At 46.4% G+C, this 27655-nt stretch overlaps 2 protein-coding genes across 4 annotated transcripts in view; both read left to right on the forward strand.

Annotated features, from left to right (window-relative positions):
- LOC141182798 (gastrula zinc finger protein XlCGF66.1-like) overlaps positions 1 to 27655 on the forward strand; it is a 362704-nt gene that overhangs the window by 152815 nt on the left and 182234 nt on the right. The gene's annotated exons all lie outside the window — the stretch shown is intronic.
- The window catches only part of LOC141182796 (uncharacterized), a 36696-nt gene continuing 15996 nt past the window's right edge, over positions 6956 to 27655 (forward strand). Inside the window, exon 1 of one of the 3 annotated variants that reach the window (XM_073660906.1) lies at positions 6956 to 7030. The gene's annotated coding sequence lies outside the window, so the exon portion shown is untranslated. Of the gene's footprint in view, positions 7031 to 26789; positions 26892 to 27655 lie in introns of those variants that run through there. The other 2 variants (XM_073660907.1, XM_073660908.1) reach the window with 2 other exon arrangements.

Genomic DNA, 27655 nt, shown 5'->3' on the forward strand with positions numbered 1-27655 from the left:
TCGCATAGTCATGGATCTGGTGGGGCCCCTGTTAAAGTCCTCCAGATGGCATCAGTATATCCTGGTGGTACTCGACTATGCGACATGATATCCGAAAGCTACCTCCAAGTGTATAGCTCGGGAGTTGGTCCATTTTTTTTCTAGAATGGGGTTACCTAAGGAGATCCTAACTGATCAAGGGACCCCATTTATGTCAAAGGTGTTGAGAGAGTAGTGCAAAACTCTGCAAATCACACAACTACGGCCCTCAGTCTACCATCCACAGACGGATGGCTTGGTGGAAAGGTTCAACAAAACCTTGAAGGCCATGTTAAAGAAGGTCGTAGAGAAGGACGGCCGAGACTGGGACTGCCTACTTCCATACCTTCTCTTCTCCATCAGAGAGGTACCACAGTCCTTTACTGGATTGTCCACTTTTGAACTGTTGGATGGCTGACACCCCAAGGACTCCTGGATGTGGCAAAGGAGACCTGGGAGGCGGAGTCTATACCCTACAGGAGTGTAATCGAACACGTGGCCCAAATGCAAGAGAGAATTGCCAGGGTGATTCCCACCATGAAAGAGCACCTCCTCCAAGCACAAGAGGCGCAATATAGGGTGTACAATAGATCAGCACGAGTGAGACACTTCAACCCTAGGGATTGGGTACTGGTACCTACAGTGGAGAGCAAATTCCTGGTGAAGTGGCAGGGCCCCTACGAAACAGTTAAAAAGGTTGGTGAGGTCAACTATAAACTCCACCAGCCAGAGAGAAGGAAGCCCTACCAGGTGTACGTCAACTTGATTAAGCCATAGCGAGATAGGGAACCCATGGAAGCATCGTGTTTAGTGGCTGAGCCTGACGCTGATGTGAAAGAGGTCAAGGTGGCAGAGTCACTGTCACGTGCCCAAAAGCAACAGTGCAAAGAGTTGCTACAGTAAAATAAAGACCTGTTTTCGGAGTTGCCAGGACTCACTCGAGTCATAGAGCATGAAGTACTCACAGAGACTCATGTTCGTGTCAACCTAAAACCATATCGGAGCCCAGAGGCCTGCAGAGAGGTGATCTCGAAAGAGGTGAAGCGGATCCTGAACCTGGGAGTCATTGAGGAGTCCAAGAGTGGCTGGTCCAGTCCTATAGTCTTAGTGCCGAAAGCAGACGGAGAATCACGGTTTTGCAACAATAATAGGAAGCTGAACGAGGTCTTGAAGTACGACGCCTACCCAATGCCTAGATTAGATGAGCTTATTGAAAGGCTAGGACCCGCTCGGTACATCACCACCCTGGACCTCACCAAAGGATATTGGCAAATTCCCCTGTCCAAAGAGGCCAAGGAGAAGATGGCCTTCTCGATGCCAGACCGATGTTATCAATATGTCAGGATGGCGTTTGGGTTGCAGGGAGCTCCGGCCACCTTCCAGAGAGCCATGGACTGGATCTTAGCACCCCGCAAAAAGTATGCAGCGGCCTACCTAGATGACATCATCATATTCAGCCAGGACTGGGAAAGTATTTTTGGAAAAGTTCAAGCCATACTTGACGCCCTAAGGAAGGCGGCTTTACCATCAACCTGAAGAAATGTGCCATGGAGATTGAGGAAGCAAAGTATCAGGGCTACGTGGTTGGTAGAGGGGAAATAAAACCACAAATAAATAAGGTCGAGGCGATCCTGAACTGGCCACAGCCCCTCTCGAAGAAGCAGGTCAGGGCATTTCAAGGCATCGTGGGCTACTATCGAAGATTTGTCCCTAGCTTTGCCCTGATAGCAGACGGATCTGCTGAAAGGGATGAAGTCAGCTATGGCCAAGTGGTCCACGGAAGCTGAAGTGGCCTTCCAGGAATTGAAACTGGCCCTCTGTAAACAGCCAGTCTTGGTGGCGCCCAACTTCTCCAAAGAGTTTGTGGTCCAGATGGATGCATCGGATGTTGGGGTGGGAGCAGTCTTGTCCCATCAGATTAACAGAGAGGAACACCCTCTAATGTACAGTACAGACCAAAGTTTGGACAAACCTCATTTAAAGATTTTTCTGTATTTTCATGACTATAAAAATTGTACATTCACACTGAAGGCATCAAAACTATGAATTAACACATAGTAAAGAAAAAGAAGTGGCCATCATTACATTTAGAAATGATGGTCAGTCAATCTGAGAAATTGGGCAAACTTTGAAAGTGTCCCCAAGTGCAGTTGCAAAGACCATCAAGTGCAGCAAAGAAACTGGCTCACATGAGGACCGCCCCAAGAAAGGAAGACCAAGAGTCACCTCTGCTTCTGAGGATAAGTTTATCCGAGTCACCAGCCTCAGAAATCGCAGGTTAACAGCAGCTCAGATTAGAGACCAGGTCAATGCCACACAGAGTTCTAGCAGCAGACACAGCTCTTCAACAACTGTTAAGAGGAGACTTTGCGCAGCAGGCCTTCATGGTGAAATAGCTGCTAGGAAACCACTGCTAAGGTCAGACAACAAGCAGAAGAGACTTGTTTGGGCTAAAGAGCACAAGGAATGAACATTAGACCAGTGGAAATCAGTGCTTTGGTCTAATGAGTCCAAATTTGAGATCTTTGGTTCCAACCGCCGTGTCTTTGTGCGAAGCAGAAAAGGTGAACGGATGGACTCTACATGCCTGGTTCCCACCGTGAAGCATGGAGGAGGAGGTGTGATGGTGTGGGGGTGCTTTTCTGGTGACACTGTTGGGGATTTATTCAAAATTGAAGGCATACTGGACCAGCATGGCTACCACAGCATCTTGCAGCCGCATGCTATTCTATCCGGTTTGCGTTTAGTTGGGCCATCATTTATTTTTCAACAGGACAATGACCCCAAACATACCTCCAGGCTGTGTAAGGGCTATTTGACCAAGCAGGAGAGTGATGGGGGTGCTACGCCAGAAGACCTGGCCTCCACAGTCACCAGACCTGAACCCAATCGAGATGGTTTGGGGTGAGCTGGACAGCAGAGTGAAGGCAAAAGGGCCAACAAGTGCTAAGCATCTCTGGGAACGCCTTCAAGATTGTTGGAAGACCACTTCCGGTGACTACCTCTTGAAGCTCATCAAGACAATGCCAAGAGTGTGCAAAGCAGTCATCAAAGCAAAAGGTGGCTACTTTGAAGAACCTAGAATATAAGACATATTTTCAGTTGTTTCACACTTTTTTATTAAGTATATAATTCCACATGTGTTAATTCATAATTTTGATGCCTTCAGTGTGAATGTACAATTTTCATAGTCATGAAAATACAGAAAAATCTTTAAATGAGAAGGTGTGTCCAAACTTTTGGTCTGCACTGTACCTCAGTCGGAAACTGTCCACATGCGAGAAGAACTACTCTATAGTGGAAAAAGAATGTTTAGCCATCAAGTGGGCATTGGACACTCTGAGATATTGCCTGTTAGGTAGAAGGTTCAGGTTAGTGTCGGACCATGCCCCACTGCGGTGAATGTGAGAAAAGAAGGGGAACAATGCCCGAGTAACTAGATGGTTCCTAGCCCTACAAGATTTTAGTTTCCAGGTAATGCTGATGCCCTATCAAGGGTCTATTGTATGGTGGCAGAATGTGCCAAGGCCCCCGCTTTGGACAGAAGGGGGGTATGTAAGGTTGCTACCGGACAGGTCGTGGACGGGAGGTATGTGTCCCCGAAGTACCAAGCTTCGGTGATGTAGAACCCGAAGAAGCAGGCTCCAGCACACATAGTGCTGAGAGGGAGTTAATGGGCTCGGATTAAAGGGCCGGGTTTTACGAGCAGCTGAAAAAGCTGAGGGAGGGGAACAGCTGCTCACCTCCAGTCCAGGTCTTATAAGGCCTGATTTAATACAGCTGCGCCTGTCTCAGTGTACTGTGTGTTGGGCAAGGTGAGCAGACCTTGCCTGTGCTGCTCAGTCTTCTGGAGGCAGAGAAAAGCACTACATTTAAACGGCTGAAACCGTACTGCATATGGACGGGTTATTTTGAGTTTTGTTCTGTTATACCTTTTGTTCCAGAAAAAAGCCTGTTGTGTTTTGTTTTCCTGGTTGGTTTATGGACCTTTAATAAACCACCAGTTTGTTTTTGAACCTGCAGGCTGCATTCCTGTGTGAAACTGCGCCTACCCAATAGCTGATCCGTCACAGCATGTACAAGGGGTGCGAAGCGGAGCCGTGCGTGTACGAGGTGTGCATAGCCGTGCGTGTACAAGGCGTACGTAGTAGAGCTTTACGTGTACGAGGTGTACAGAGCGGAGCCGTGCGTGTACGAGGTGTACGAAGTAGAGCCGTGTGTTGTGGTGTTTACAAGGCGTTCTTTATACTCCATTTAAAGTCTGGCAGTTGTGTGTTGTTCCAAACTATTCACACTTGGTCGCTGACCAATACCATACTACAAGGCCAGTACCTAAAACCGTGGTCATCAGACATATCAGATATTACTGCAATACTAATCCATAAATTTTTAGGGAACGTGTCAAATATTCCCTCACCTACTGTACTCACCCATCCTTTGTAGATTGTGAGCCCTCGCTGGCAGGGTTCTCTCTCCTCCTGTACCAGTCGGTGACTAATTTTTGTTCAAATTATTGTACTCGTTGTTTGCTATGTATACCCTTTTACACATGTAAAGCGCCAAGGAATTAGTGGCGCTATAATAGTAATTATACTCCATTTAACCCCTTAAGGACTGAGCCACTTTTGTGGGTTATTGACCAGGCCATTTTTTTTCAATTCTGACCACTGTCACTTTATGAGGTAATAACTCTGGAACGCTTCAACGGATCCCACGGATTCTGAGACTGTTTTTTTTCTTTTTTGTGACATGTTGTACTTCACAACATTGGTAAAATTTCTTTGAAATGACTTGCGTTTATTTGTGAAAAAACAATGGAAATTTGGCGAAAATTTCGAAAATGTCACAATTTTCATACTTTGAATTCCTATGCCTTTAAATCAGAGAGATATTTCACAAAAAATAGTTAATAAATAACATTTCCCACATGTCTAACATGTCTACTTTACATCAGCACAATTTTGGAACCAAATTTTTTTTTTTTATTAGGTAGCTATAAGGGTTAAAAGTTGACCAGCGATTTTTCATTTTTCCAACAAAATTTACAAAACCATTTTTTTAGGGACCACATCACATTTGAAGCGACTTTGAGGGGTCTATATGACAGAAAATACCCAAAAGTGACACCATTCTAAAGACTGCACCCCTTAAGGTGCTCAAAACAACATACATTAAGTTTATTAGCCCTTCAGGGGCTTCACAGGAATTAATGGAATGTGAATGGAAAAAAATGAACATTTTATTTTTTCCCACAAAAATTTTATTTTGTCCAAAATTTAGCATTTTCACAAATCTAACATGAGAAAATGGACCATACAATTTGTTGTGCAATTACTCCTGAATACGCTGGTATCCCATATGTGGTGGAAGACTAATGTTTGGGGTCACGGCAGGGCGCGGAAGGAAAGGAGCACCATTCGACTTTAGCAACAAAAAATTGGCTGGAGTCGGTAGTGGACGCATTGTTGCGTTTCAAGAGCCCCTGATGTGCCTAAATAGTGGAAACCCCCTACAAGTGACCCCATTTTGGAAACTAGACCCCTCAAGGAATTTATCAAGATATGTGGTGAGCACCTTGAACCCACAGGTGCTTCACAGAAGTTTATGACGTTGAGTCAAGAAAATAAAAAAATCTTATTTTTACCACAAAACTTCTGTTTAATGCTCAAATTTAGCATTTTCAGAATAGTAAAAAGAGAAAATGCACCATACCATTTGTTGTGCAATTTCTCCTGAATACGCTGATACCCCATATGTGCTCCGTACACCTCGAACACACACGGCTCCGCTCCGTACACCTCGTACACACGCGGCTCCGCTCCGTACACCTCGAACACACACAGCTCCGCTCAGTACACCTCGTACACACATGGCTCCGCTCCGTACACCTCGTACACCCATCTCCTCTCCGTACGCCTCATACACATGCGGCTCCGCTCCGTACACCTCGTACACGCGCGGCTCTGCTCCGTACACCTCATACACACACGGCTCCATACGCCTCGCACAGACGCGGCTCCGCTCCGTACGCCTCGTACAGACACGGCTCCGCTCGCCTCGTACACACGTGGCTCCGCTCCGTGCGCCTCGTACACACCCGGCTCCGCTCTGTACGCCTCGTACACACGCGGCTCCGCTCCGTACACGCGTGGCTACGCACACCTCGTACACGCGCGGCTCCGCTCCGTACTCCTCGTACACGCGCGGCTCCGCTCCGTACTCCTCGTACACGCGCGGCTCCGCTCCGCACACCTCGTACACGTGCGGCTCCGCTCCGCACACCTCGTACACGCGCGGCTCCGCTCCGCACACCTCGTACACGCGCGGCTCCGCTCCGTACTCCTCGTACACGCGCGGCTCCGCTCCGTACTCCTCGTACACGCGCGGCTCCGCTCCGTACACCTCGTACACGCGCGGCTCTGCTCCGTACACCTCGTACACGCGCGGCTCTGCTCCGTGCACCTCGTACACGCGCGGCTCCGCTCCGTGCACCTCGTACACGCGCGGCTCCGCTCCGTGCACCTCGTACACACGCGGCTCCGCTCCGTACACCTCGTACACACGCGGCTCCGCTCCGTACACCTCGTACACACGCGGCTCCGCTCCGTACACCTCGTACACACGCGGCTCCGCTCCGTACACCTCGTACACACGCGGCTCCGCTCCGTAAACCTCGTACACACGCGGCTCCGCTCCGTACACCTCGTACACACGCGGCTCCGCTCCGTACACCTCGTACACACACGGCTCCGCTCCGTACACCTCGTACACACACGGCTCTGCTCCGTACACCTCGTACACACACGGCTCTGCTACATCCCCCCTGTAAACCCCTCCTGACCCCACACATAAACTGCAGCTCATCCAGCACCATGACAACCAGCACAGCAGAGTCCTGCATCCACTGAGGCCCCTGATCATGTGACCCCTGACTCCTCCCCTCCTGTGACCTCATCACAGGTCCTGTGCGCACAGAGCAGCCATATATGTGGTGGCGGCTTTGCAGGTGGAGGTATGTGGAGACCCCCCATTACTGGGCGCAGGGGACATTAACCCCTTCAGCACGGAGACTCTTTTGGGGTCTTGTGTTGCCCCTTTATAAGAATCATAAGGTTTTTGTTCTGTTTCCTGTAATAGATACATACGACCCAACTATGGAGACAGGAAGGGAGGAAATGTATTGTTCTCATAGTACAGGACCCCTTTATTGCCCCCACAGCGTAATGCCCCCATTATGCCCCTTATGCAGGATGTATGATGCCCCCACACAGTGTAATGCCCCCATTATGCCCCTTATGCAGGATGTATGATGCCCCCACACAGTGTAATGCCCCCATTATGCCCTCTATGCAGGATGTATGATGCCCCCACACAGTGTAATGCCCTCATTATGCCCCTTATGCAGGATGTATGATGCCCCCACAGTGTAATGCCCCCATTATGCCCCTATACAGGATGTATGATGCCCCCACACAGTGTAATGCCCCCATTGTGCCCCTTATACAGGATGTATGATGCCCCCACAGTGTAATGCCCCCATTATACCCCTTATACAGTATGTATGATGCCCCCACAGTGTAATGCCCCCATTATACCCCTTATACAGTATGTATGATACCCCCACAGTGTAATGCCCCCATTATACCCCTTATACAGTATGTACGATGCCCCCACACAGTGTAATGCCCCCATTATACCCCTTATACAGTATGTATGATGCCCCCACACAGTGTAATGTCCCCATTATGCCCCTTATGCAGGATGTATGATGCCCCCACAAAGTGTAATGTCCCCATTATGCCCCTTATGCAGGATGTATGATGCCCCCACACAGTGTAATGCCCCCATTATGCTCCTTATGCAGGATGTATGATGCCCCCACACAGTGTAATGTCCCCATTATGCCCCTTATGCAGGATGTATGATGCCCCCACACAGTGTAATGCCCCCATTATGCCCCTTATGCAGGATGTATGATGCCCCCATAGTGTAATGCCCCCATTATGCCCCTTATACAGGATGTATGATGCCCCCACAGTGTAATGCCCCCATTATACCCCTTATACAGTATGTATGATGCCCCCACAGTGTAATGCCCCATTATACCCCTTATACAGTATGTATGATACCCCCACAGTGTAATGCCCCCATTATACCCCTTATACAGTATGTATGATACCCCCACAGTTTAATGCCCCCATTATACCCCTTATACAGTATGTATGATGCCCCCACACAGTGTAATGCCCCCATTATACCCCTTATACAATATGTATGATGCCCCCACACAGTGTAATGTCCCCATTATGCCCCTTATGCAGGATGTATGATGCCCCCACACAGTGTAATGTCCCCATTATGCCCCTTATGCAGGATGTATAATGCCCCCATTATGCCCCTTATGCAGTATGTGTGATGCCCCCACAGTGTAATGCCCCCATTATGCCACTTATGCAGGATGTATGATGCCCCCACACAGTGTAATGCCCCCATTATTCCCCTTATGCAGTATGTATGATGCCCCACAGTGTAATGCCCCCATTATGCCCCTTATGCAGTATGTATGATGCCCCCCTCAGTGTAATGCCCCCATTATGCCCCTTATGCAGGATGTATTATGCCCCCACAGTGTAATGCCCCCATTATGCCCCTTATGCAGTATGGATGATGGCCCCACACAGTGTAATGCCCCCATTATGCCCCTTATGCAGGATGTATGATGCTCCGCACAGTGTAATCCCCCCCATTATGCCCCTTATGCAGGATGTATGATGCCCCCACACAGTGTAATGCCCCCATTATGCCCCTTATGCAGTATGTATGATGCCCCCACATGGTGTAATGCCCCTTATGCAGTATGTATGAGGCTCCCCCACAGTGTAATGCCCCCATTATGCCCCTGTGATCAGGTGACCTGAAGTAACGCACAGACAAACCCTCTAACTGTATGTTACTTTATCTACTGACAAGGATGATGGTCTGGACACATATAGGCCATTATGCTCTCAGGCGTGGAACACATTACTACGAGTGGCACGACAGCAATCAGTTTATCTGGTGTTTCAGTGTAAAGCGCGTCACTTCCGGACATGCACACTAGGGGATGGACATTATCGGACCTCTAGCTCACGAGAAGTAGCGCAGAATCCATTCTATATGTCTTATAACAATTCACCTTTAGGAATCAGAATGGGTTTCCTAGTATGGGGAGGGGTTTTTGATGAAGAGGGATATTTATTAGTGTTTAGCGAGTATGTTCTGTCCGAGTACGCTCGGGCCGAGCTCCGAGTACAGCTGCTCGGTGATATGTTTGAATCACTCCCGTGTGCATGATTTGCGACTGTTTGGCAGCTTTATTACATGTGAAGAATGTGTAAGAAATAGACATTCCTCACATGTAATAAAACTGTCAAACAGTCGCAAATCATGCACACGGGAGCGATTCAAGCATATCACCGAGCAGCTGTAAATACTCGGAGCTCGGCCTGAGCGTACTCGGCGAAAGGGTTAACAGAACATACTCGCTCATCACTAAAATTTATACATGGACACCTGGCTATTAGGCACACTTTGCTGAACATCATGAATTATCGCTGTATCAAGTCTCCTGATGAACCTGTTGGGAAAATGCATTGAGGCAGATTATTGAACCATTCTCTGATGACTGTCATACCCTTTCCTTTATATACACTGTGTGCAGAATAATTAGGCAGGTTGTATTTTAGTGGATTATTTTTATTATTGATCAACAACTATGTTCTCAATCAACCCAAAAGACTCATAAATATCCAAGCTTAATATTTTTGGAAGTTGGAGTGTTTTTTTTTAGATTTGGCTATCTTAGGAGGATATCTGTTTGTGCAGGTAACTATTACTGTCCCGAATTATTAGGCAACTTAATAAAAACCAAATATAATCCCATCTCACTTGTTTATTTTCACCAGGTAAACCAATATCAGTGCACAAAATTTAGAAATAAACATTTCTGACATGCAAAAACAAAACACAAAAAATTAGTGATGAATATAGCCACCTTTCTTTATGATGACACTCAACAGCCTTCTATCGATAGATTCTGTCAGTTGCTTGATCTGTTTTTGATCAACATTGTGTGCAGCAGCCACCAAAGCCTCCCAGACACTGTTCCGAGAGGTGTACTGTTTTCCCTCTCTGTAGATCTCACATTTTATGATGGACCACAGGTTCTCTATGGGGTTCAGATCAGGTGAACAAGGGGGCCATGTCATTATTTTTTCTTTTTTTAGACCTTTACTGGCCAGCCACGCTGTGGAGTAGTTGGATGCATGTGATGGAGCATTGTCCTGCATGAAAATCATGTTTTTCTTGAACGATACCGACTTCTTCCTGTACCACTGCTTGAAGAAGTTGTCTTCCAGAAACTGGCAGTAGGTCTGGCAGTTGAGCTTCACTCCATCCTCAACCCGAAAAGGGCCCACAAGTTCATCTTTGATGATACCAGCCCATACCAGTACCCCACCTCCACCTTGCTGGCATCTGAGTCGGAGTGGAGCTCTTTGCCCTTTACTGATCCAGCCTCTGGCTCATCCATATGGCCCATCAAGAGTCTCACTCATTTCATCAGTCCATAAAACCTTTGAAAAATCAGTCTTAAGATATTTCTTGGCCCATTCTTGACGTTTTATCTTATGTTTCTTGTTGAAAGGTGGTCGTTTTTCTGCCTTCCTTACCTTGGCCATATCCCTTGTGATATTTGATACTCCAGTAACGTGGCAGCTCTGAAATCTGGCAAAACTGGTGGCGAATGGCATCTTGGCTGCTTCACGCTTGATTTTCCACAATTCATGGGCAGTTATTTTGCGCCTTTTTTGGCCAACACGCTTCTTGCAACCCTGTTGGTTATTTGCCATGGAACGCTTGATTGTTCGGTGATCACGCTTCAAAAGTTTGGAAATTTCAAGAGTGCTGCATCCCTCTGCAAGACATCTCCCAATTTTGGACTTTTCAGAGCCCGTCAAATCTCTGTTCTGACCCATTTTGCCAAAGGAAAGGAAGTTGCCTAATAATTAAGCACACCTTATATAGGGTGTTGATGTCATTAACACCCCTCCTCATTACAGAGATGCACATCACCAGATTTACTTAATTGGTAGTTGGCTCTCAAGCCTATGCAGCTTGGAGTAGAACAACATGTATGAAAAGTATCATGTGATCAAAATACTCATTTGCCTAATAATTCTGCACACAGTGTATAACTTGAGACATATCTAGTTCTATTTAATGCATCAGTGTTCTTTTTTGATATAGATCAGGGTTAACTACGGCTTCTGAGGTAGAGCCACAGTTGAGTGGGGCGCCATTATCGTTCCTTAGGGTGCCAACCTCCGTGGCCAAGCAGGATAGGGTATGGTAGTGACTGTATCAATTATTCAGCATCATTGTTTACATCTGTTTATATACAACCACAACAAGCCATTCAGCTTGTAATTTTGCTAGTTTTAAGTATATATATTGTAAGGTAGCGCTATTCATCATGTTGGGGTGCACTCACTTCACCGGGTCAATTAAAGCACACGTGCAACGTTTTCCGGTAGTCTAAAGTCCATCAGTTTATTAAACATCATAAACTGCCTATAACATAGTCCATCTCAGTGGCTCGCAGGAATGTTACACATGTAATGTCCTAGAGCCTTTTCAGTGGCAGCTATGCCCGCTTGGCTTCAGATACAGCCTTCAGCAAGGTAACAACATCAATGTCCATTTCAAGCACCGATTTTACCTTTGCCGGGTCTAGCAGCTTCCATCAGCTCTGTTCTGTTCCTCCAGGCCTCGTGCCTTCCAAGGCTAATGGTGTCCGAGACACAGGGATCAGGTCTATTGACCCCCCTGTGTTTCAAAACCACCCGGATATATATATCCCTCTGTTCGCACAGGACCTGTGATGATGTCACAGTATATATACAGTACAGACCAAAAGTTTGGACACACCTCATTTTTCTGTATTTTCATGACTATGAAAATATTCACACTGAAAGCATCAAAACTATGAATTAACACATGTGGAATTATATACTTAACAAAAAAGTGTGAAACAACTGAAAATATGTCTTATATTCTAGTCATCAAAGCAAAAGGTGGCTACTTTGAAGAACCTAGAATATAAGACATATTTTCAGTTGTTTCATACTTTTTTGTTAAGTATATAATTCCACATGTGTTAATTCATAGTTTTGATGCCTTCAGTGTGAATGTATAATTTTCATAGTCCTGACAAATATTTAAATGAGAAGGTGTGTCCAAACTTTTGGTCTGTACTGGGTATGTATGTGTGTGTATATATATATATATATATATATATAACGTGTGTTGTTAGTCCAGTTTTCAATGCATATCTATATATATAATCGTCTTATCCCGTCTGTCTGTCCAGGAAATCCCGCGTCGCTCATTGGTCCAGCAGCGGCCAATCAGCGCCGGGGGATTTCTAAAAAAAAGATGGCGGCCGTTAGCGGCTCATCTGCGGGACGGAGCTGAGCGGCGATGCAGCCGGGAGATGAGCACCGCGAGGCGCTCATCTCCCGGCCGGCAACAGCAGAAGGAACCCGACCGCCGGACCCATCTGCGGGACGGAGATGCAGCCGGGAGATGAGCGGCGCGAGGCACTCATCTCCTGGCCGGTAGCAGCGGAAGGACCGCCGGCGCCGCTGACCTTCATGCGGAAGGGAGGACCGGGGAGCGGCGCTGCGGGTCGGGATACTTCTGCTGCGAGCGCCCGCTCATGTCCCGGGTTCTCGCAGCCTAAGCACCCGCACAGGCAGCGCCGCTCCCCGGTCCTCACCAAGACGATTCGATGATTGGTCGCGGTCTTCGGACCTGACCAATCACTGATCTTAGCGCAAAACTTAAACACCGCTGTGCTGATTGGTCGCCGACGCTGCCCACGACCAATCACTGATTTGGGCGCCAAATTTAAATATCGGCCGCGACCAATCACCACAGCGGTGTTTAAATGTGGAGCCAAGATCAGTGATTGGTCGCGGCCGATATTTAAATTTGGTGCCCAAATCGGTGATTGGTCGCGGCCTATATTTAAATTTGGCGCCCAAATCGGTGATTGGTCGCGGTCAGCTTCCGCGACCAATCAGCACAATAGTGTTTAACTTTGGCGCCAAGATCAGTCATTGGTCGCGGGCCAAGACAGCGACCAATCACCGATTTGTGCGGCAATTTTAAATAGCATCCGCGACCAATTGGATGTCAGCGCCGCTGCCTGTGCGGATACTTCCGCTGCAAGAACCCGGTGTTATGTTCTGCTACCAGAGCTAAGGAAAGAGAGGAGATCTGTCCCTACGATAGAACTCAGCTTGATCCCTACGATGTAACAGGGAACCTGATCCTGCGATCAGACCTGCTAAAGTCCTCAGCTAGTCTGTACGGAGACCTATAGATGTGGGGAAGGAATCCCTACAAGTACTAGGGACTGGGAGCAAAATGGACACCTCCTAACAGAAATAGTAGCAGACAGACAAACAAACAAAATATATAGAACACAGAGGTCCGAAGACCAAGCAAACTAACAGAGTTAGATACTGAGCACAGGCTAGCTAAAGAGTAGTAATACAATGAAGTCCAGCAAAGCCAGAAGGGCGGAGCAGGACTAAATAGGCCAACAAGGTCATGTGACCAGCAATAGAAAAAACCTAAGAGCAAGGTTCTAACAGTACCCCCCCTTCTAAGAGGATCCTCCGGATCCCCTAGGACCAGGCTTATCAGGAAATCTCCTGTGAAACGCTCTGATAAGTCTGGACGCGGAAACATCATCCGACCTCACCCATGAGTTATCCTCGGGTCCGAAACCTTTCCAGGCCACGAGATACTGCAAACTACCTCTATACCGTCTAGAATTAAGGATGCGAGAAATTTCATATTCCCCGTCCTCCACCACCGGAGGAACAGAGGCAGAGGTGTCACAATCCGACACAACAGCTTTTTTCAACAGAGAGACATGAAACACCGGATTAATTCTCCAGGAGGTAGGAACCTCCAACCTAACAGCAGATTGGTTGACAACCTGTAGCACCTTTAAAGGGCCCTACAAACTTGGGACCCAATTTCTTAGAAGGAATCCTCAACCGCAGATTCCTAGAGGACAACCAAACCATGTCACCAACAGCGAACAAAACCTCCTGTCGTTTCCTATCAAAGTAGTCTTTAGATTTTCTGTTAGCCTCCTGAAGATTACCACGCACATCCGTCCAAACTCTCTCCAAATCGCCGGAAAAATTCTCCTCCTCAGGCACGGCAGATACCAACTTGGAGAACGACCCAAACGACGGATGTCTCCCAGAACAACAAAAAAAAGGCGAACAACCAGCAGAAGAAGATGTATGATTGTTCAGAGCAAATTCAGCAAGTGGCAGAAACTCAGACCACCCCTCTTGATTGTCTGCCACAAAACAACGCAAGAACTGCTCAACATCCTGGTTTTTCCTTTCTGTCTGGCCATTAGATTCAGGATGATATCCGGATGAGAACAACAAATGAACTCCCAACCTGTCACAAAAGGCGCGCCAAAAACGAGCCACGAACTGAGGTCCCCTATCAGAAACAATGTCAGTAGGAACGCCATGAAGTCTGACAATTTCCTTGACAAAGGCCTTAGCAAGAGTCTTAGCGCAGGGCAGTTTGACGAAGGGAACCAAGTGACACATCTTGCTAAAACGGTCCATGACCACCCAGATGACAGTAAAACCCTCAGAGGGGGGAAGGTCAGTTATAAAGTCCATAGCCAAATGTGTCCAAGGAGCACTGGGAACCTCCAGAGGGAAAAGTAACCCCGCAGAAGGAGTATGTGAGGACTTAGATCTAGCACATATAGTACATTGACGCACCCACTTAATGACTTCCTTCTGCCATCCAGGCCACCAAAAACTGCGACCCACCAGTCTCTTGGTCTCAGAGATTCCGGGATGACCTGCCAACCGAGATTCGTGACACTCAACAAACAAATCTCTCCTAAAGGTCCCAGGCACAAACAACCTCCCATGGGGAGTGTTAGATGGGGCATTCTCCTGTGCTTTAAGAATCTCATCTTCCAAAATGGAGTCCAAAGCAGCTATCACAACACCTTCTTGTAAAATGTTCTCCTCTTTCTCAGCACCGACTATGGGAGAAAAACTGCGAGACAAGGCATCCGCCTTAACATTCTTAGTACCTGGGATGTAAGTAACGGAAAAATTAAACCGCGAGAAAAACAGTGCCCACCTAGCCTGACGGGCATTCAGGCGCTTGGCAGCATCAAGATAGATCAGATTTTTATGATCCGTAAAAACCTGAACGGGAAATTCCGCACCTTCCAAGAGGTGGCGCCAGTGTTCAAATGCGAGTTTAATAGCCAATAATTCCCGATTACCAATATCGTAATTCAGTTCAGTCTCCGAAAATTTTCTTGAAAAAAAGGCACAGGGATGTACTCCATCCCCGTTATCCTGAGACAATACTGCGCCAACCCCCACAGAGGAAGCATCAACCTCAACCAAAAACGGCTTAGTCACATCAGGCTGCATAAGGATGGGAGCAGAGGTGAACCTCTCCTTGAGATACACAAAAGCTTCAATGGCCTCAGAAGTCCACTGAACCGCATCAGCACCTTTCCTGGTGAGATCGGTCAGAGGTTTGACAATAATAGAAAAATTTTTAATGAATTTTCTATAATAATTGGCGAAACCCAAAAACCTCTGTATCGATTTCAAACCAATAGGCCTAGGCCATTCCTGCACAGCTTGAACTTTCACCGGGTCCATCTCAAAACCTTTGCTGGAGATAATGTAGCCCAAAAAACTAATTCTCTGTACAGCGAACTCACATTTCTCCAGCTTAGCAAAAAGCGAATTGTCAATTAATAACTGTAATACTTCACGTACGCTCCGCCAATGAGACTCCAGATCCGGCAAATAAATCAAAATGTCATCCAAATACACAACCACATTTTTGCCAATCAAAGGTCTAAGGATGTCATTAATAAGATTCTGAAAAAATGCAGGAGCATTAGTAAGACCAAAAGGCATAACCAGATTCTCAAAATGACCCACAGGAGTGTTAAAAGCAGTCTTCCATTCGTCACCCTCCTTCATGCGCAACAGATTGTATGCCCCCCGAAGGTCAATTTTAGAGAACCACTTGGCCCCCACTAACTGGTTAAACAGATCAGGAATCAATGGCAGTGGGTAAGGATTGCGTACAGTAATTTTGTTAATCTCACGAAAATCCAGACAAGGACGTAAACCGCCGTCCTTTTTTTTTACAAAAAAAAATCCAACAGTCACAGGAGACTTGGAAGGCCTAATGTGACCGGCGGCCAAGCTTGTCTGTATGTATTCCTCCAAAGCCTTTCTCTCAGGAATAGTAAGATTAAATAAACGACTCTTAGGAAGAGTCGCTCCAGGAACAAATTCAATAGTACAATCATAGTCTCTATGGGGAGGCAAAACCTGCGATTCCTTCTCAGAAAAAACTCTCCAAAAATCCTGAATAGGAACAGGCAATTCCCCCCTATCCACAGCAGCAATACGCCCGTTACAACACTTGTCATAACATTTATGGCTCCATTATTTAATTTCATTGGTAGACCAATCCAGTACAGGATTGTGCAATTTTAACCAGGGCAATCCCAACACCACCGGAGAAGGCAAGTTATTCAAAACTACCAAATCCAATTTCTCATGGTGAACACCATTAATAGTGAGAGGAAATTCACAGACCTTGAGAGTAACATTCTTCAAAGGGGAGCCATCCACAGAAACCACAGCAATGGGGGATGACAAAGGTTCGGGTTTTAAATTGAGTTTTTCCAAGAATCCGCCATCAATTACATTCAGAGTAGACCCACAATTGACAAACACCCGAAATTCCATTAATTTTTCCTGAGCAATAGTGGAAGCAGCTAAAAATACACCCTTGGAATTTAAACAGGCAATACGGGCATGACTGACCATTTTTTTTTCTTTCTTCATACGAAGCACACAGCTTTTAATGAAATGACCAGAATTTCCGCAATAGAAACACAAACCTTCAGAAAATCTGTGGTCCTTTTCTTGAGAGCGAGGTGCCATCGCTCCAATCTCCATCGGCTCTCCACTGTCAGTACACACATTCTCATGACCAGAAACTGACATAGCAGAGGATTTGCTCTCATTAACCCTTGCACGCAGTCTCCTATCCACCCGTATAGCTAATTGCATAGCCTGTTGCAAATCTTCAGGTGTGGGATAAGCAATTAGCAGGTCTTTAACCCTTTCACTAAGCCCAGCAAGAAACAGACTCTTCAGAGCAGGATCGTTCCACCCTATTTGAGTAGACCACCGACGGAAATGAGTACAATATTTTTCCACATTACCTGATCCCTGTCTCAAACGTCTCAACTCAGTCTCAGCAGATGAGACACGGTCAGGATCATCATATAATAGCCCCAAAGCAGAAAAAAAACTATCCACTGATCTAAAGCATGTATCACTAGGTTGCAAAGAAAAGGCCCACTCCTGAGGCTCTTTGCGCAAAAGTGACATTATGAACCCTATGCGCTGGGATTCATCCCCAGAGGACCTGGGTCTCAAACGAAAATACAATAAGCAAGCATTTTTAAATGAAAAAAATTCTTGGTGTTCACCAAAAAATAAATCAGGCAAACGTACCTTAGGCTCCAAGAAATGTGCTCCAGGACAGTTACTCACGTGCTGATGGAGCTCGGCCACCTCCAGAGAGAGTCCCTGCAGGCGTTTAGCCAAATCCAGAACCGACACCATGATGGAACAGAAAAATCTTTCCTTAGAGAATTTGCAGGCTGGACTTACTGTTATGTTCTGCTACCAGAGCTAAGGAAAGAGAGGAGATCTGTCCCTACGATAGAACTCAGCTTGATCCCTACGATGTAACAGGGAACCTGATCCTGCGATCAGACCTGCTAAAGTCCTCAGCTAGTCTGTACGGAGACCTATAGATGTGGGGAAGGAATCCCTACAAGTACTAGGGACTGGGAGCAAAATGGACACCTCCTAACAGAAATAGTAGCAGACAGACAAACAAACAAAATATATAGAACACAGAGGTCCGAAGACCAAGCAAACTAACAGAGTTAGATACTGAGCACAGGCTAGCTAAAGAGTAGTAATACAATGAAGTCCAGCAAAGCCAGAAGGGCGGAGCAGGACTAAATAGGCCAACAAGGTCATGTGACCAGCAATAGAAAAAACCTAAGAGCAAGGTTCTAACACCCGGGACATGAGCGGGCGCTCGCAGCAGAAGTATCCGGACTCGCAGCGCCGCTCCCCGGTCTTCCCTTCACACCCTAGCCGCTGATGTCCCCACTGTATCCGCATGGTGTTACAAAGGTCCGGAAATTTGTGTTAAAAATCGCTGATTGGTCGCTGGCGCTGCCCGCGACCAATCACCTATTTGGGCGCCAAATTTAAATATCGGCCGCGACCAATCAGCACAGCGGTGTTTAAATGTGAAGCCAAGATCGGTGATTGGTCGCGGCCAATATTTAAATTTGGCGCCCAAATCGGTGATTGGTCGCGGGCTGCGCCAGTGACCAAGCAGCGATTTTTAACACAAATGTCCGGACCTTTGTAACACCATGCGGATACTGTGGGGACATCAGCGGCTAGGGTGTGAAGGGAGGACCGGGGAGCGGCGCTGCGGGTCGGGATACTTCTGCTGCCAGCGCCCGCTCATGTCCCGGGTGCTCGGAGCGGAAGTATCCGCACAGGCAGCGCCGCTGACATCCATGCGGCTAGGGTGTGAAGGGAGGACCGGGGAGCGGCGCTGACATCCAATTGGTCGCGGCCGCTATTTAAATGTGCCGCACAAATCGGTGATTGGTCGCCGACTTGGCCCGCGACCAATCACTGATCTTGCAGCCAAAGTTAAACAGTACTGTGCTGATTGGTCGCGGACGCTGCCCGCGACCAATCACCGATTTGGGCGCCAAATTTAAATATGGGCCGCGACCAATCACCGATCTTGGCTCCACATTTAAACACCGCTGTGCGGATTGGTCGCGGACGCTATTTAAATGTGGCGCCAAAATCGGTGATGGGTCGCGCCCAGCGTCGGCGACCAATCAGCACAGCGGTGTTTAAATGTGGAGCCAAGATCGGTGATTGGTCGCGGCCGATATTTAAATTTGGCGCCCAAATCGGTGATTGGTCGCGGGCAGCGTCCGCGACCAATCAGCACAATACTGTTTAACTTTGGCCGCAAGATCAGTGATTGGTCGCGGGCCAAGTCGGCGACCAATCACCGATTTGTGCGGCACATTTAAATAGCGGCCGCGACTAATTGGATGTCAGCGCCGCTCCCTAGTCCTCCCTTCACACCCTAGCCGCATGGATGTCAGCGCCGCTGCCTGTGCGGATACTTCCGCTCCGAGAACCCGGGACATTTAAATGTGCCGCCAAAATCGGTGATTGGTCGCGCACAGCGTCGGCGACCAATCAGCACAGCGGTGTTTGAATTTGCCGTGTTTAAATTGGCGCCAAATTTAAACCCCGCCCTGCATCGCTCTGCTGATTGGTCGCGGTCGGCGGCCGCGACCAGTCAGCAGTATTGGCACCAAATTTAAACACCGCTCTGCTGATTGGTCGCGACTAATCAGCGATTTTGGTGCCAAATTTAAACACGCTCTCCAGTCCTCACTAACACGGTTCGCTGATTGGTCGTGGCCGCCGCCCGCGACCAATCATCGATATTGCCGCCAAATTTAAACACCGCTTTGCTGATTGGTCGCGGTTGCCGAACGCGACCAATCAGCGATTTTGGCCCCAAATTTAAACACAGCTCTGCTGATTGCACCCGGTCAGCCGCATACCTATTCTAGAATACCCGATGCATTAGAATCGGGCCACCATCTAGTATTTAAAAAAAGTTTAAGATTTTATTTTAAGGGGCGGCATGGCTAATGAATAAATACTCACTTAGGTCACAGCCCATTATCAGTATCTGGTCAGTATTCAGTCAGTAGTTTTACCCTTCATCATGACAGCACCATACAGAGAGAGTTTCTGCCCCAGGAACAGGAAACCTACTAAAATAAAAGGGGCGGAACCTCTCTTCCTCCCCAGTGTGGTTTCCTGTTCCTGGAAGAGGATGCCTACGGTGGAACAGTATACCTGGGGAGATTTCTCCTGGTGCCGTGCTGACCCGGTAAACCTGGGCTGTTCCAAGAGGTGGGGGCACTTTTCTTGGAGGAATCGCTCCAACCAGAGCGCAGGACTTCAGCGGGCCACCTCCGGATTCGGAGGTTGGTGCTGAGAGGAGCGCAGAGCATTGGGAGCGCATAAGAAAGATGGCGCCGGTTTGCAGAACGGCACATGTGCCGTGCGGGGTCACTTCCGGGGTCATAGTGATGCTGGATATGATGTCAGCGGGGGCTACAGGGCGGTATGCCCTGTAAGGTGGAGAGACCAACCCCTGCTCCTCCCACACCGATTATAAGTGGCACATGGTGTCGGTCCCTGATCAGCTGAAGTGTGCTTGGTATAACATTGCTGAGTGTGCTACTGCTCTAAGTTTGGTGTTCCAGTCCCTGCTGAGAAGATGGAGAATTCAAACATACCTGAAGGAGATGAGCCAAGACCTGCTCCTGGCGCGATAGTTCCAGGGCCCTATGACGGAGTGAGTGTTTCTACTGCCCACACACACATACTGACTAGTGTCATTACCTATTTTAGAATAGACCCAGGAAAACAGTGACCAAGACAAAAAATAAAGAATGTGCCTTATGCAAGGAAGCTTTACCGAAGTTATACACTAAAAAAACTTTGCCGGGCCGGTATAGAGAAAACAGTAATGGAGGAATCCCTGTCTCTGTTTCAGGAGATAAAAACCTTAATCAAAGACTAAGTTAAAAACACTGTAAAAAAGGAAATACGACATACTCGGGGTCCATCCACCTCCTCAGGCATACAGCATACACACTCAGACCTTAGCTCAGAGAAGGAAAAGGAAGAATCAGGGGAATTAGTTGACTCTGATAGCTCAGAACCATCTTCATCTGATGGGGAATATGGCCAACCTTGCTTCCCGGTGGAAGAAACGACAAAACTACTAAAAATCATTAGGTCTACTATGGGGATAGAGACCCCGAGGGAGCATAGATCTGTGCAGGATTCTATGTTGAGTAACCTGGAGGAGCACAAACATCGGTTGTTCCTAGTCCACAAAAACTTGCTTTCCTTGATAGAAAAAGAGTGGAAAAAACAGTTAAAAAGGTGTCCATCCCAAACACACTTAAACAGAAGTAATCTTTTGAAGATGAGTTGATTAATGTTTGGGAAAGATCCCCAAAGATTGACGTGGCTATTGCCCGAGTTTCTAAGGAGGTAGCCCTTCCTTTTGAGGATCTAGGTTCTCTAAAAGATCCTTTAGATAAAAAGGTTGACACTTTCCTGAGGGGCACATGGGATGCAGCAGCAGGTTCCTTTAAGCCCAGCATCGCAGCCACATGTACTGCCAGGTCTCTAGTAAAGTGGCTACAAGAACTGGAGTCCCAGATAAGTAATAAATGTCCTAGGGAACAACTCCTGTAAGCACTCCCCACTATCCAGAAAGCAGCTGACTTCTTGGCTGAAGCCTCAATAGACAGAGTGAGCTTTGCGGCCCGGGCCTGTGGTCTCTCAAACTCGGCACGGAGAGCCCTTTGACTTAAGAATTGGTCAGCTAATTTCCAATCCAAAATGAAATTGTGCCATTCCCTGCCAAGGTGACTATTTATTCGGGACAGTCCTGGACGACATATTAGAGAAGGCGGCCGATAAAAAGAAAACTTTTCCCTTTCCCTCTCAAAAATATAAAAAATCCTTTCACGGGTCAAAAACTAGGGGAAAAGGAAGAAGCCAGAGAGAGGATAGTGGAAGAGGGGGTCGAGCCTGGAGAAGAGACAGGAGTCAGTCCAAGGGATTCCTGTTTAATAAGGGCGCCACCTACAAAGGAGCTCCCAAACACCAAAGACGCCAGTTTACCAGTGGGGGAAGATTAAAGCAGTTTTTTTATCAGTGGGCCTCGCTGCCCGCTACTCAATGGGTAGCGGATCCCCTTTCCAGAGGCTTAAAAATAATTTTTTCTTCCATTCCCCCACTTTGGATGATAGAGACCCGGGTAGGCAAGACAAATCAGATCGCATTAGAAGCGGAAATCATAAAGTTACCAGACAAACTCATGTTAGTCAGTGTGCCAGAGCTAGAAAAAGGAAGAGGATTTTACAGCAATCTATTTCTAATAAAAAAAAAGCCTTATGGTTCCTACAGAACAATAATAAATCTAAAAGCCTTGAACGTATGTATAAAAACAGAAGAATTCAAGATGGAGACTTTGAAATCGACAGTAAAGCTTTTGCACCCCTTCTGTTTCATGGCAGTGATAAACTTAAAGGATACATACTATCACATCCCAATCCACCCAGACCACCAACAATATCTCAAGGTGGCCGTAGAATTCCAAGGCAACCTCTTGCATCTGCAATATCAGTGCCTGCCATTTGGGGAGTCAATAGCGCCCAGAATTTTTACCAAGGTATTGGCAGAAATGACATCCTATGTATGGAAAAAAGACATTAATAGTGCCATACCTAGACGATTTTTTAATAGTCGGGGACTCAGAAAAAGCCTGTACTGTAGCAGCCAAACAAGTTCTATCCACCATAACAAGGTTGGGTTGGATAGTAAACGAAGAAAAATCAAGACCCAAGCCCATCCAACTTCAAAGTTTTCTGGGCATCAACCTGGATGCTATTCATCAGCGTTGCTTCCTCCTATAAGAGAAGGTTCAAAAAATCAAACAAAAAATCGCAAATATTCAAGAAAGACATATCTCGGTAAGAGAAGCCATGTCCTTGCTAGGATCCCTGACAGCAACAATTGCAGCGGTACATGTGGGCTCATTTCCACACAAGAAGGCTACACTGGGAGATCCTGAAAATACAGACCTCGGTAGGAGATCGGCTGGACTACAAATTTCAGCTGTCTGCAAAAACACTAAATTCTCTAAATTGGTGGGCAGATTCAAAAAATCTCTTGAATGTCCCATGGACAGTACAAAATCCAGTCGTAATCACCACGGACACAAGCCCAACAGGTTGGGGTGCCCACCTAGAGGGGGGTTGGTTTCAGGGTCTATGGGATTTCAAATTAAAAAGCGGTTCTTCAAACCTAAAAGAACTGACTGCAGTCAGGAAAGCATTATAGTCAACCTTAAAATACTGCATGGGGGAAGGATGTAGCAATCCTATCGGACAACAGCACAGCAGTGGCTTATTTAAATCGCCAAGGGGGACCAGGTCAGACCCATTAATGTTAGAGGTAGAGAAAATATTCTCCATGGTGGGGCAAAATCTTCTATCACTTTCAAGCCGCCTCTTAAGGGGTTCAGAAAATATCATCACCGATTTTTTTTTTTTTTTTCATTCGCCATTCAGTCAATCAAGGAGAATAGGCTCTAAACAGAAGAGTCTTCAATCAGATTTGTCTGGCCTGGGGTCTTCCGGAAATAGATTTATTTGCCACCAGAGAAAACCATCAGGTAGAAAAATTATATTCTCTAAATCCAAGAAAGTCACCAGACCGGGTGGACGACCTTCTGCAGGAATGGGGTTTCGCATGGCAAATGCCTTCTCGGTCTTTCCCTTGATTCCCATAGTATTAAAGAAGATACGCGAGGAAAAAGCCAGAATAATACTGATTGCCCCCTTCTGGCCGAAAAGGGCCTGGTTTTCTTGGCGAAGAGTCATATCAGTCTCGGACCCCTGGATCCCACCCGACTATCCAGATCTACTATCCCAAGGTCCGGTGACCCATCCTCAGGTTCCCAGATTACACCTAACTGCCTGGAACTTGAGAGGCGATTGTTATCGGACAGGGGTTTTTCAGAAAATTTAATTTCAACTCTCCTGTTGAACAGAAAAAGTAATCTCCCTTAAATATGAAAAGATTTGGAATAAATTTCTTAAATTTTCCAGTCGGGTCATGACTCCCTAAAGTCAGCTAGTTCCCATTTTGGAAATACTAGGATTCCTTCAAAAAGATCTAGAGAGGGGTCTCTCCACTAGCTCCTTTAAAGGTGCAGGTATCAGCCCTAGGGGCGCTATTTGATCATAAAATAACTGATCATCCATGGATATATAGGTTTATAAAGGCATCTTTTTCGTCCAGAACTATAGACAGTCCTACGGTAGCTCTCTGGGACCTTTAATTTAGTCCTGAATGCCCTTACAAGGCTCCCTTTGAACCCATCTCATCCGCTGCTATTAAAGTGTTTACACTAAAAATAGTACTACTGGTGGCACTAACCTCTGCTAGGCGGGTGAGTGAGTTAAAGGCTCTATCAATCAATCCCCCTTTTACAAACATCTTACAAGATAAGGTGATATTGAGGCCAGATCCAGCTTTCCTCCCAAAAGTAAGCTCTAAATTTCACAGAAGTCAGGAAATAGTGCTGCCTTCGTTTTGTGATGAACTAAAGACCCAAGGGGAAATTAAATTTCACTCCCTAGATGTGAGAAGGTGTATCCTTAAATACCTTGAGGTAACGAATCAGTGGAGAAAGTCCTCAGCCATGTTTGTTTCTTTTCAGGGGGCAAACAAGGGTAAAGCAGTTACTAAGTGCACGATGGCCAGATGAGTTAGAATGACCATAATTTTACCTTATCTCTGCCTCTGACCCTGATCCCCCTCAGGGTATACGTCCTACTTACCTCCCTTCTCTTTTACTTTGGTGCTGCAAAAACTTCCTGTTTTCGGGAAAAAAAAATCCACTGGTTTGTGCAAACACTATAAGGTGAATATTGATAACTATTGTTGTATGAATATATGTCTTAACAAGGCGTTTACCTCTTATTCTCTTTAAACACATTGGGGAGGAAGAGAGGTGCCGCCCCTTTTATTTTGGTAGGTTTCCTGTTCCTGGGGGCCGACACTCTCTCTCTGTACGGTGCTGTCATGGTTTTGGAAAATCGAATTACCGGTAAGCAATCATCATATTTTCTCAGGAGTGGGAGCCAAAAACCAGGTGAGAAACAGAGAAAATGTATAATAGAAACAAGTGCACCAATCCTGGTTTTGGCTCCCACTCCTGAGAAAAAATACTGACCAAATACTGATAGTGGGGCCGTGGCCTTAGCCCCATTCTTGGTGCAGATACTAATGAACTCAGGACCTATGAGATATTTACCACACAACAGTGCAAGGAGTTTGTATGTTCTCCCCTTGTTTGCGTGAGTTTCCTCCTTGTTCTCCGGTTTCCTCCCACACTCCAAAGACACAATGATAGGGAATTTAGATTGTGAGTGCCCATAATGTCTGTAAAGCGCTGTGGAATTAATGACGCTATATAAGTGAGTAAAATAAATAGTTAGCAGGACCGTTTCATCAATAGCGGCAGCCCATGCGACCACTATGGTGCCCACGAATTGAGAGGGCTTGCCACCGAGCACACTCTCTTTACCCATCTTCACAATTTCAGTGATCTCCACATTCCCATGACAGTGATACCATTGGATAAATAGTGAATCAGGGAGTCGAAAGTTCACTGATCCACCATTCATCCTTCGCCTGTGAGTCTAAGACTCCATACACTGCAGGCACAATGGCTTCACTACATCACACCTGCAGTATGGAGACTCAGTACTCACAATGGACAGACCGGAGCAGCACACCTCAGGAACTGGGTTGGATTTGTAGTGTGTGTTTTAATATCAGAAATTGTGCAGGAAATCATACTGTCTGAGCGCCCTCATTCTGAGCTAGATGGGTACACAGGAGAACAATTTCCTGGTGATGAGTAAGATAGGGATAAGTACGTGAGAAATACAGACCTTCAGTCCATCTGGTTGCAGGGTGTTGTGTGCCAGGAGGGAGACATCAAATAGTGTGTTCTAAAAGAAAGCAAATATATAATGGCAGTGGGAATCTGGATTCCAGGCAGGGAGCATAGCGGAGACCAAGAGCAGGTCAAGGTCCTAAGCTCAGGCCAGGAGGTCTACTTAGATAGTACAGAACTTTGCCCTGAGTAGACAGTAGGCCTAATTAAAGGAGATTAAGTTAAAGAAGGATTCCTTATCTTAAGCAAAAATTGTATATACTAGTGAGGAAGCCAAAGTGTCGCCAAACACCTCTGGAGAACTGAAGATGCAGTGCCATAGAAGGAGTATGTGGCCCTCATCAAATAGACTTTGACAGTACTAGTGAGGAGTTGTACCTATGCACCTCAGCCAGCGAGGTCCTCACAAATCAACTGGGAGCTGAGAGTAGCTCTGAGGGGCCGTAGCGACACATCTCAACCCGTATGATCCCCACAGGTGATGATGGGCCTTCCCATAATAGTTTACTGGACTGTTGTGGCTTGTAACAAAAGTTATATACTTTTACATGTAACCGGAAAGTTCCTGACTCTGCATAATGCTGAAGAAGCATTCATAAAGTATTGAAAAGTTTAGTTTTGGACTTTAGTCTCTCTCATTCATCTCCTTAACATCTGATGTGGACCTGCCAAGTACAAAAGTGTGTGTGTGCGTGTGTGTATATATATATATATATATATATATATATATATATATATATATATATATATATATATATAATATAGTACAGACCAAAAGTTTAGACACACCTCATTTAAAGATTTTTCTGTATTTTCATGAGTACACACTGAAGGCATCAAAACTATGAATTAACACATGTGGAATTATATACTTAACAAAAAAGTGTGAAACAACTGAAAATATGTCTTATATTCTAGGTTCTTCAAAGTAGCCACCTTTTGCTTTGATGACTGCTTTGCACATTCTTGGCATTCTCTTGATGAGCTTCAAGAGGTAATCACCGGAAATGGTTTTCACTTCACAGGTGTGCCCTGTCAGGTTTAATAAGTGGGATTTCTTGCCTTATAAATGGGGTTGGGACCATCAGTTGTGTTGTGCAGAAGTCTGGTGAATACACAGCTGATAGTCCTACTGAATAGACTGTTAGCTGCTTTTTTCTTGCCATAATACAAATTCTAAGTAAAGAAAAATGAGTGGCCATCATTACTTTAAGAAATGAAGGTCAGTTAGTCCGAAAAATTGGGCAAACTTTGAATGTGTCCCCAAGTACAGTTGCAAAAACCATCAAGCCCTACAAAGAAACTGGCTCACATGAGGACCGCCCCAGGAAAGGAAAACCAAGAGTCACCTCTGCTTCTGAGGATAAGTTTATCCGAGTCACCAGCCTCAGAAATCGCAGGTTAACAGCAGCTCAGATTAGAGACCAGGTCAATGCCACACAGAGTTCTAGCAGCAGACAAAATCTCTAGAACAACTATTAAGAGGAGACTTTGTGCAGCAGGCCTTCATGGTAAAATAGCTGCTAGGAAACCACTGCTAAGGACAGACAACAAGCAGAAAAGACTTGTTTGGGCTAATGAACACAAGGAATGGACATTAGACCAGTGGAAATCTGTGCTTTGGTCTGATGAGTCCAAATTTGAGATCTTTGGTTCCAACCACGGTGTCTTTGTGCGACGCAGAAAAGGTGAACGGATGGACTCTACATGCCTGGTTCCCACCGTGAAGCATGGAGGAGGAGGTGTGATGGCGTGGGGGTGCTTTGCTGGTGACACTGTTGGGGATTTA

Source organism: Phyllobates terribilis, unplaced genomic scaffold (genome assembly GCF_046119375.1).
Source record: "Phyllobates terribilis strain yellow unplaced genomic scaffold, ASM4611937v1 Scaffold_36__1_contigs__length_13169755, whole genome shotgun sequence".
NCBI lineage: Eukaryota > Metazoa > Chordata > Amphibia > Anura > Dendrobatidae > Phyllobates > Phyllobates terribilis.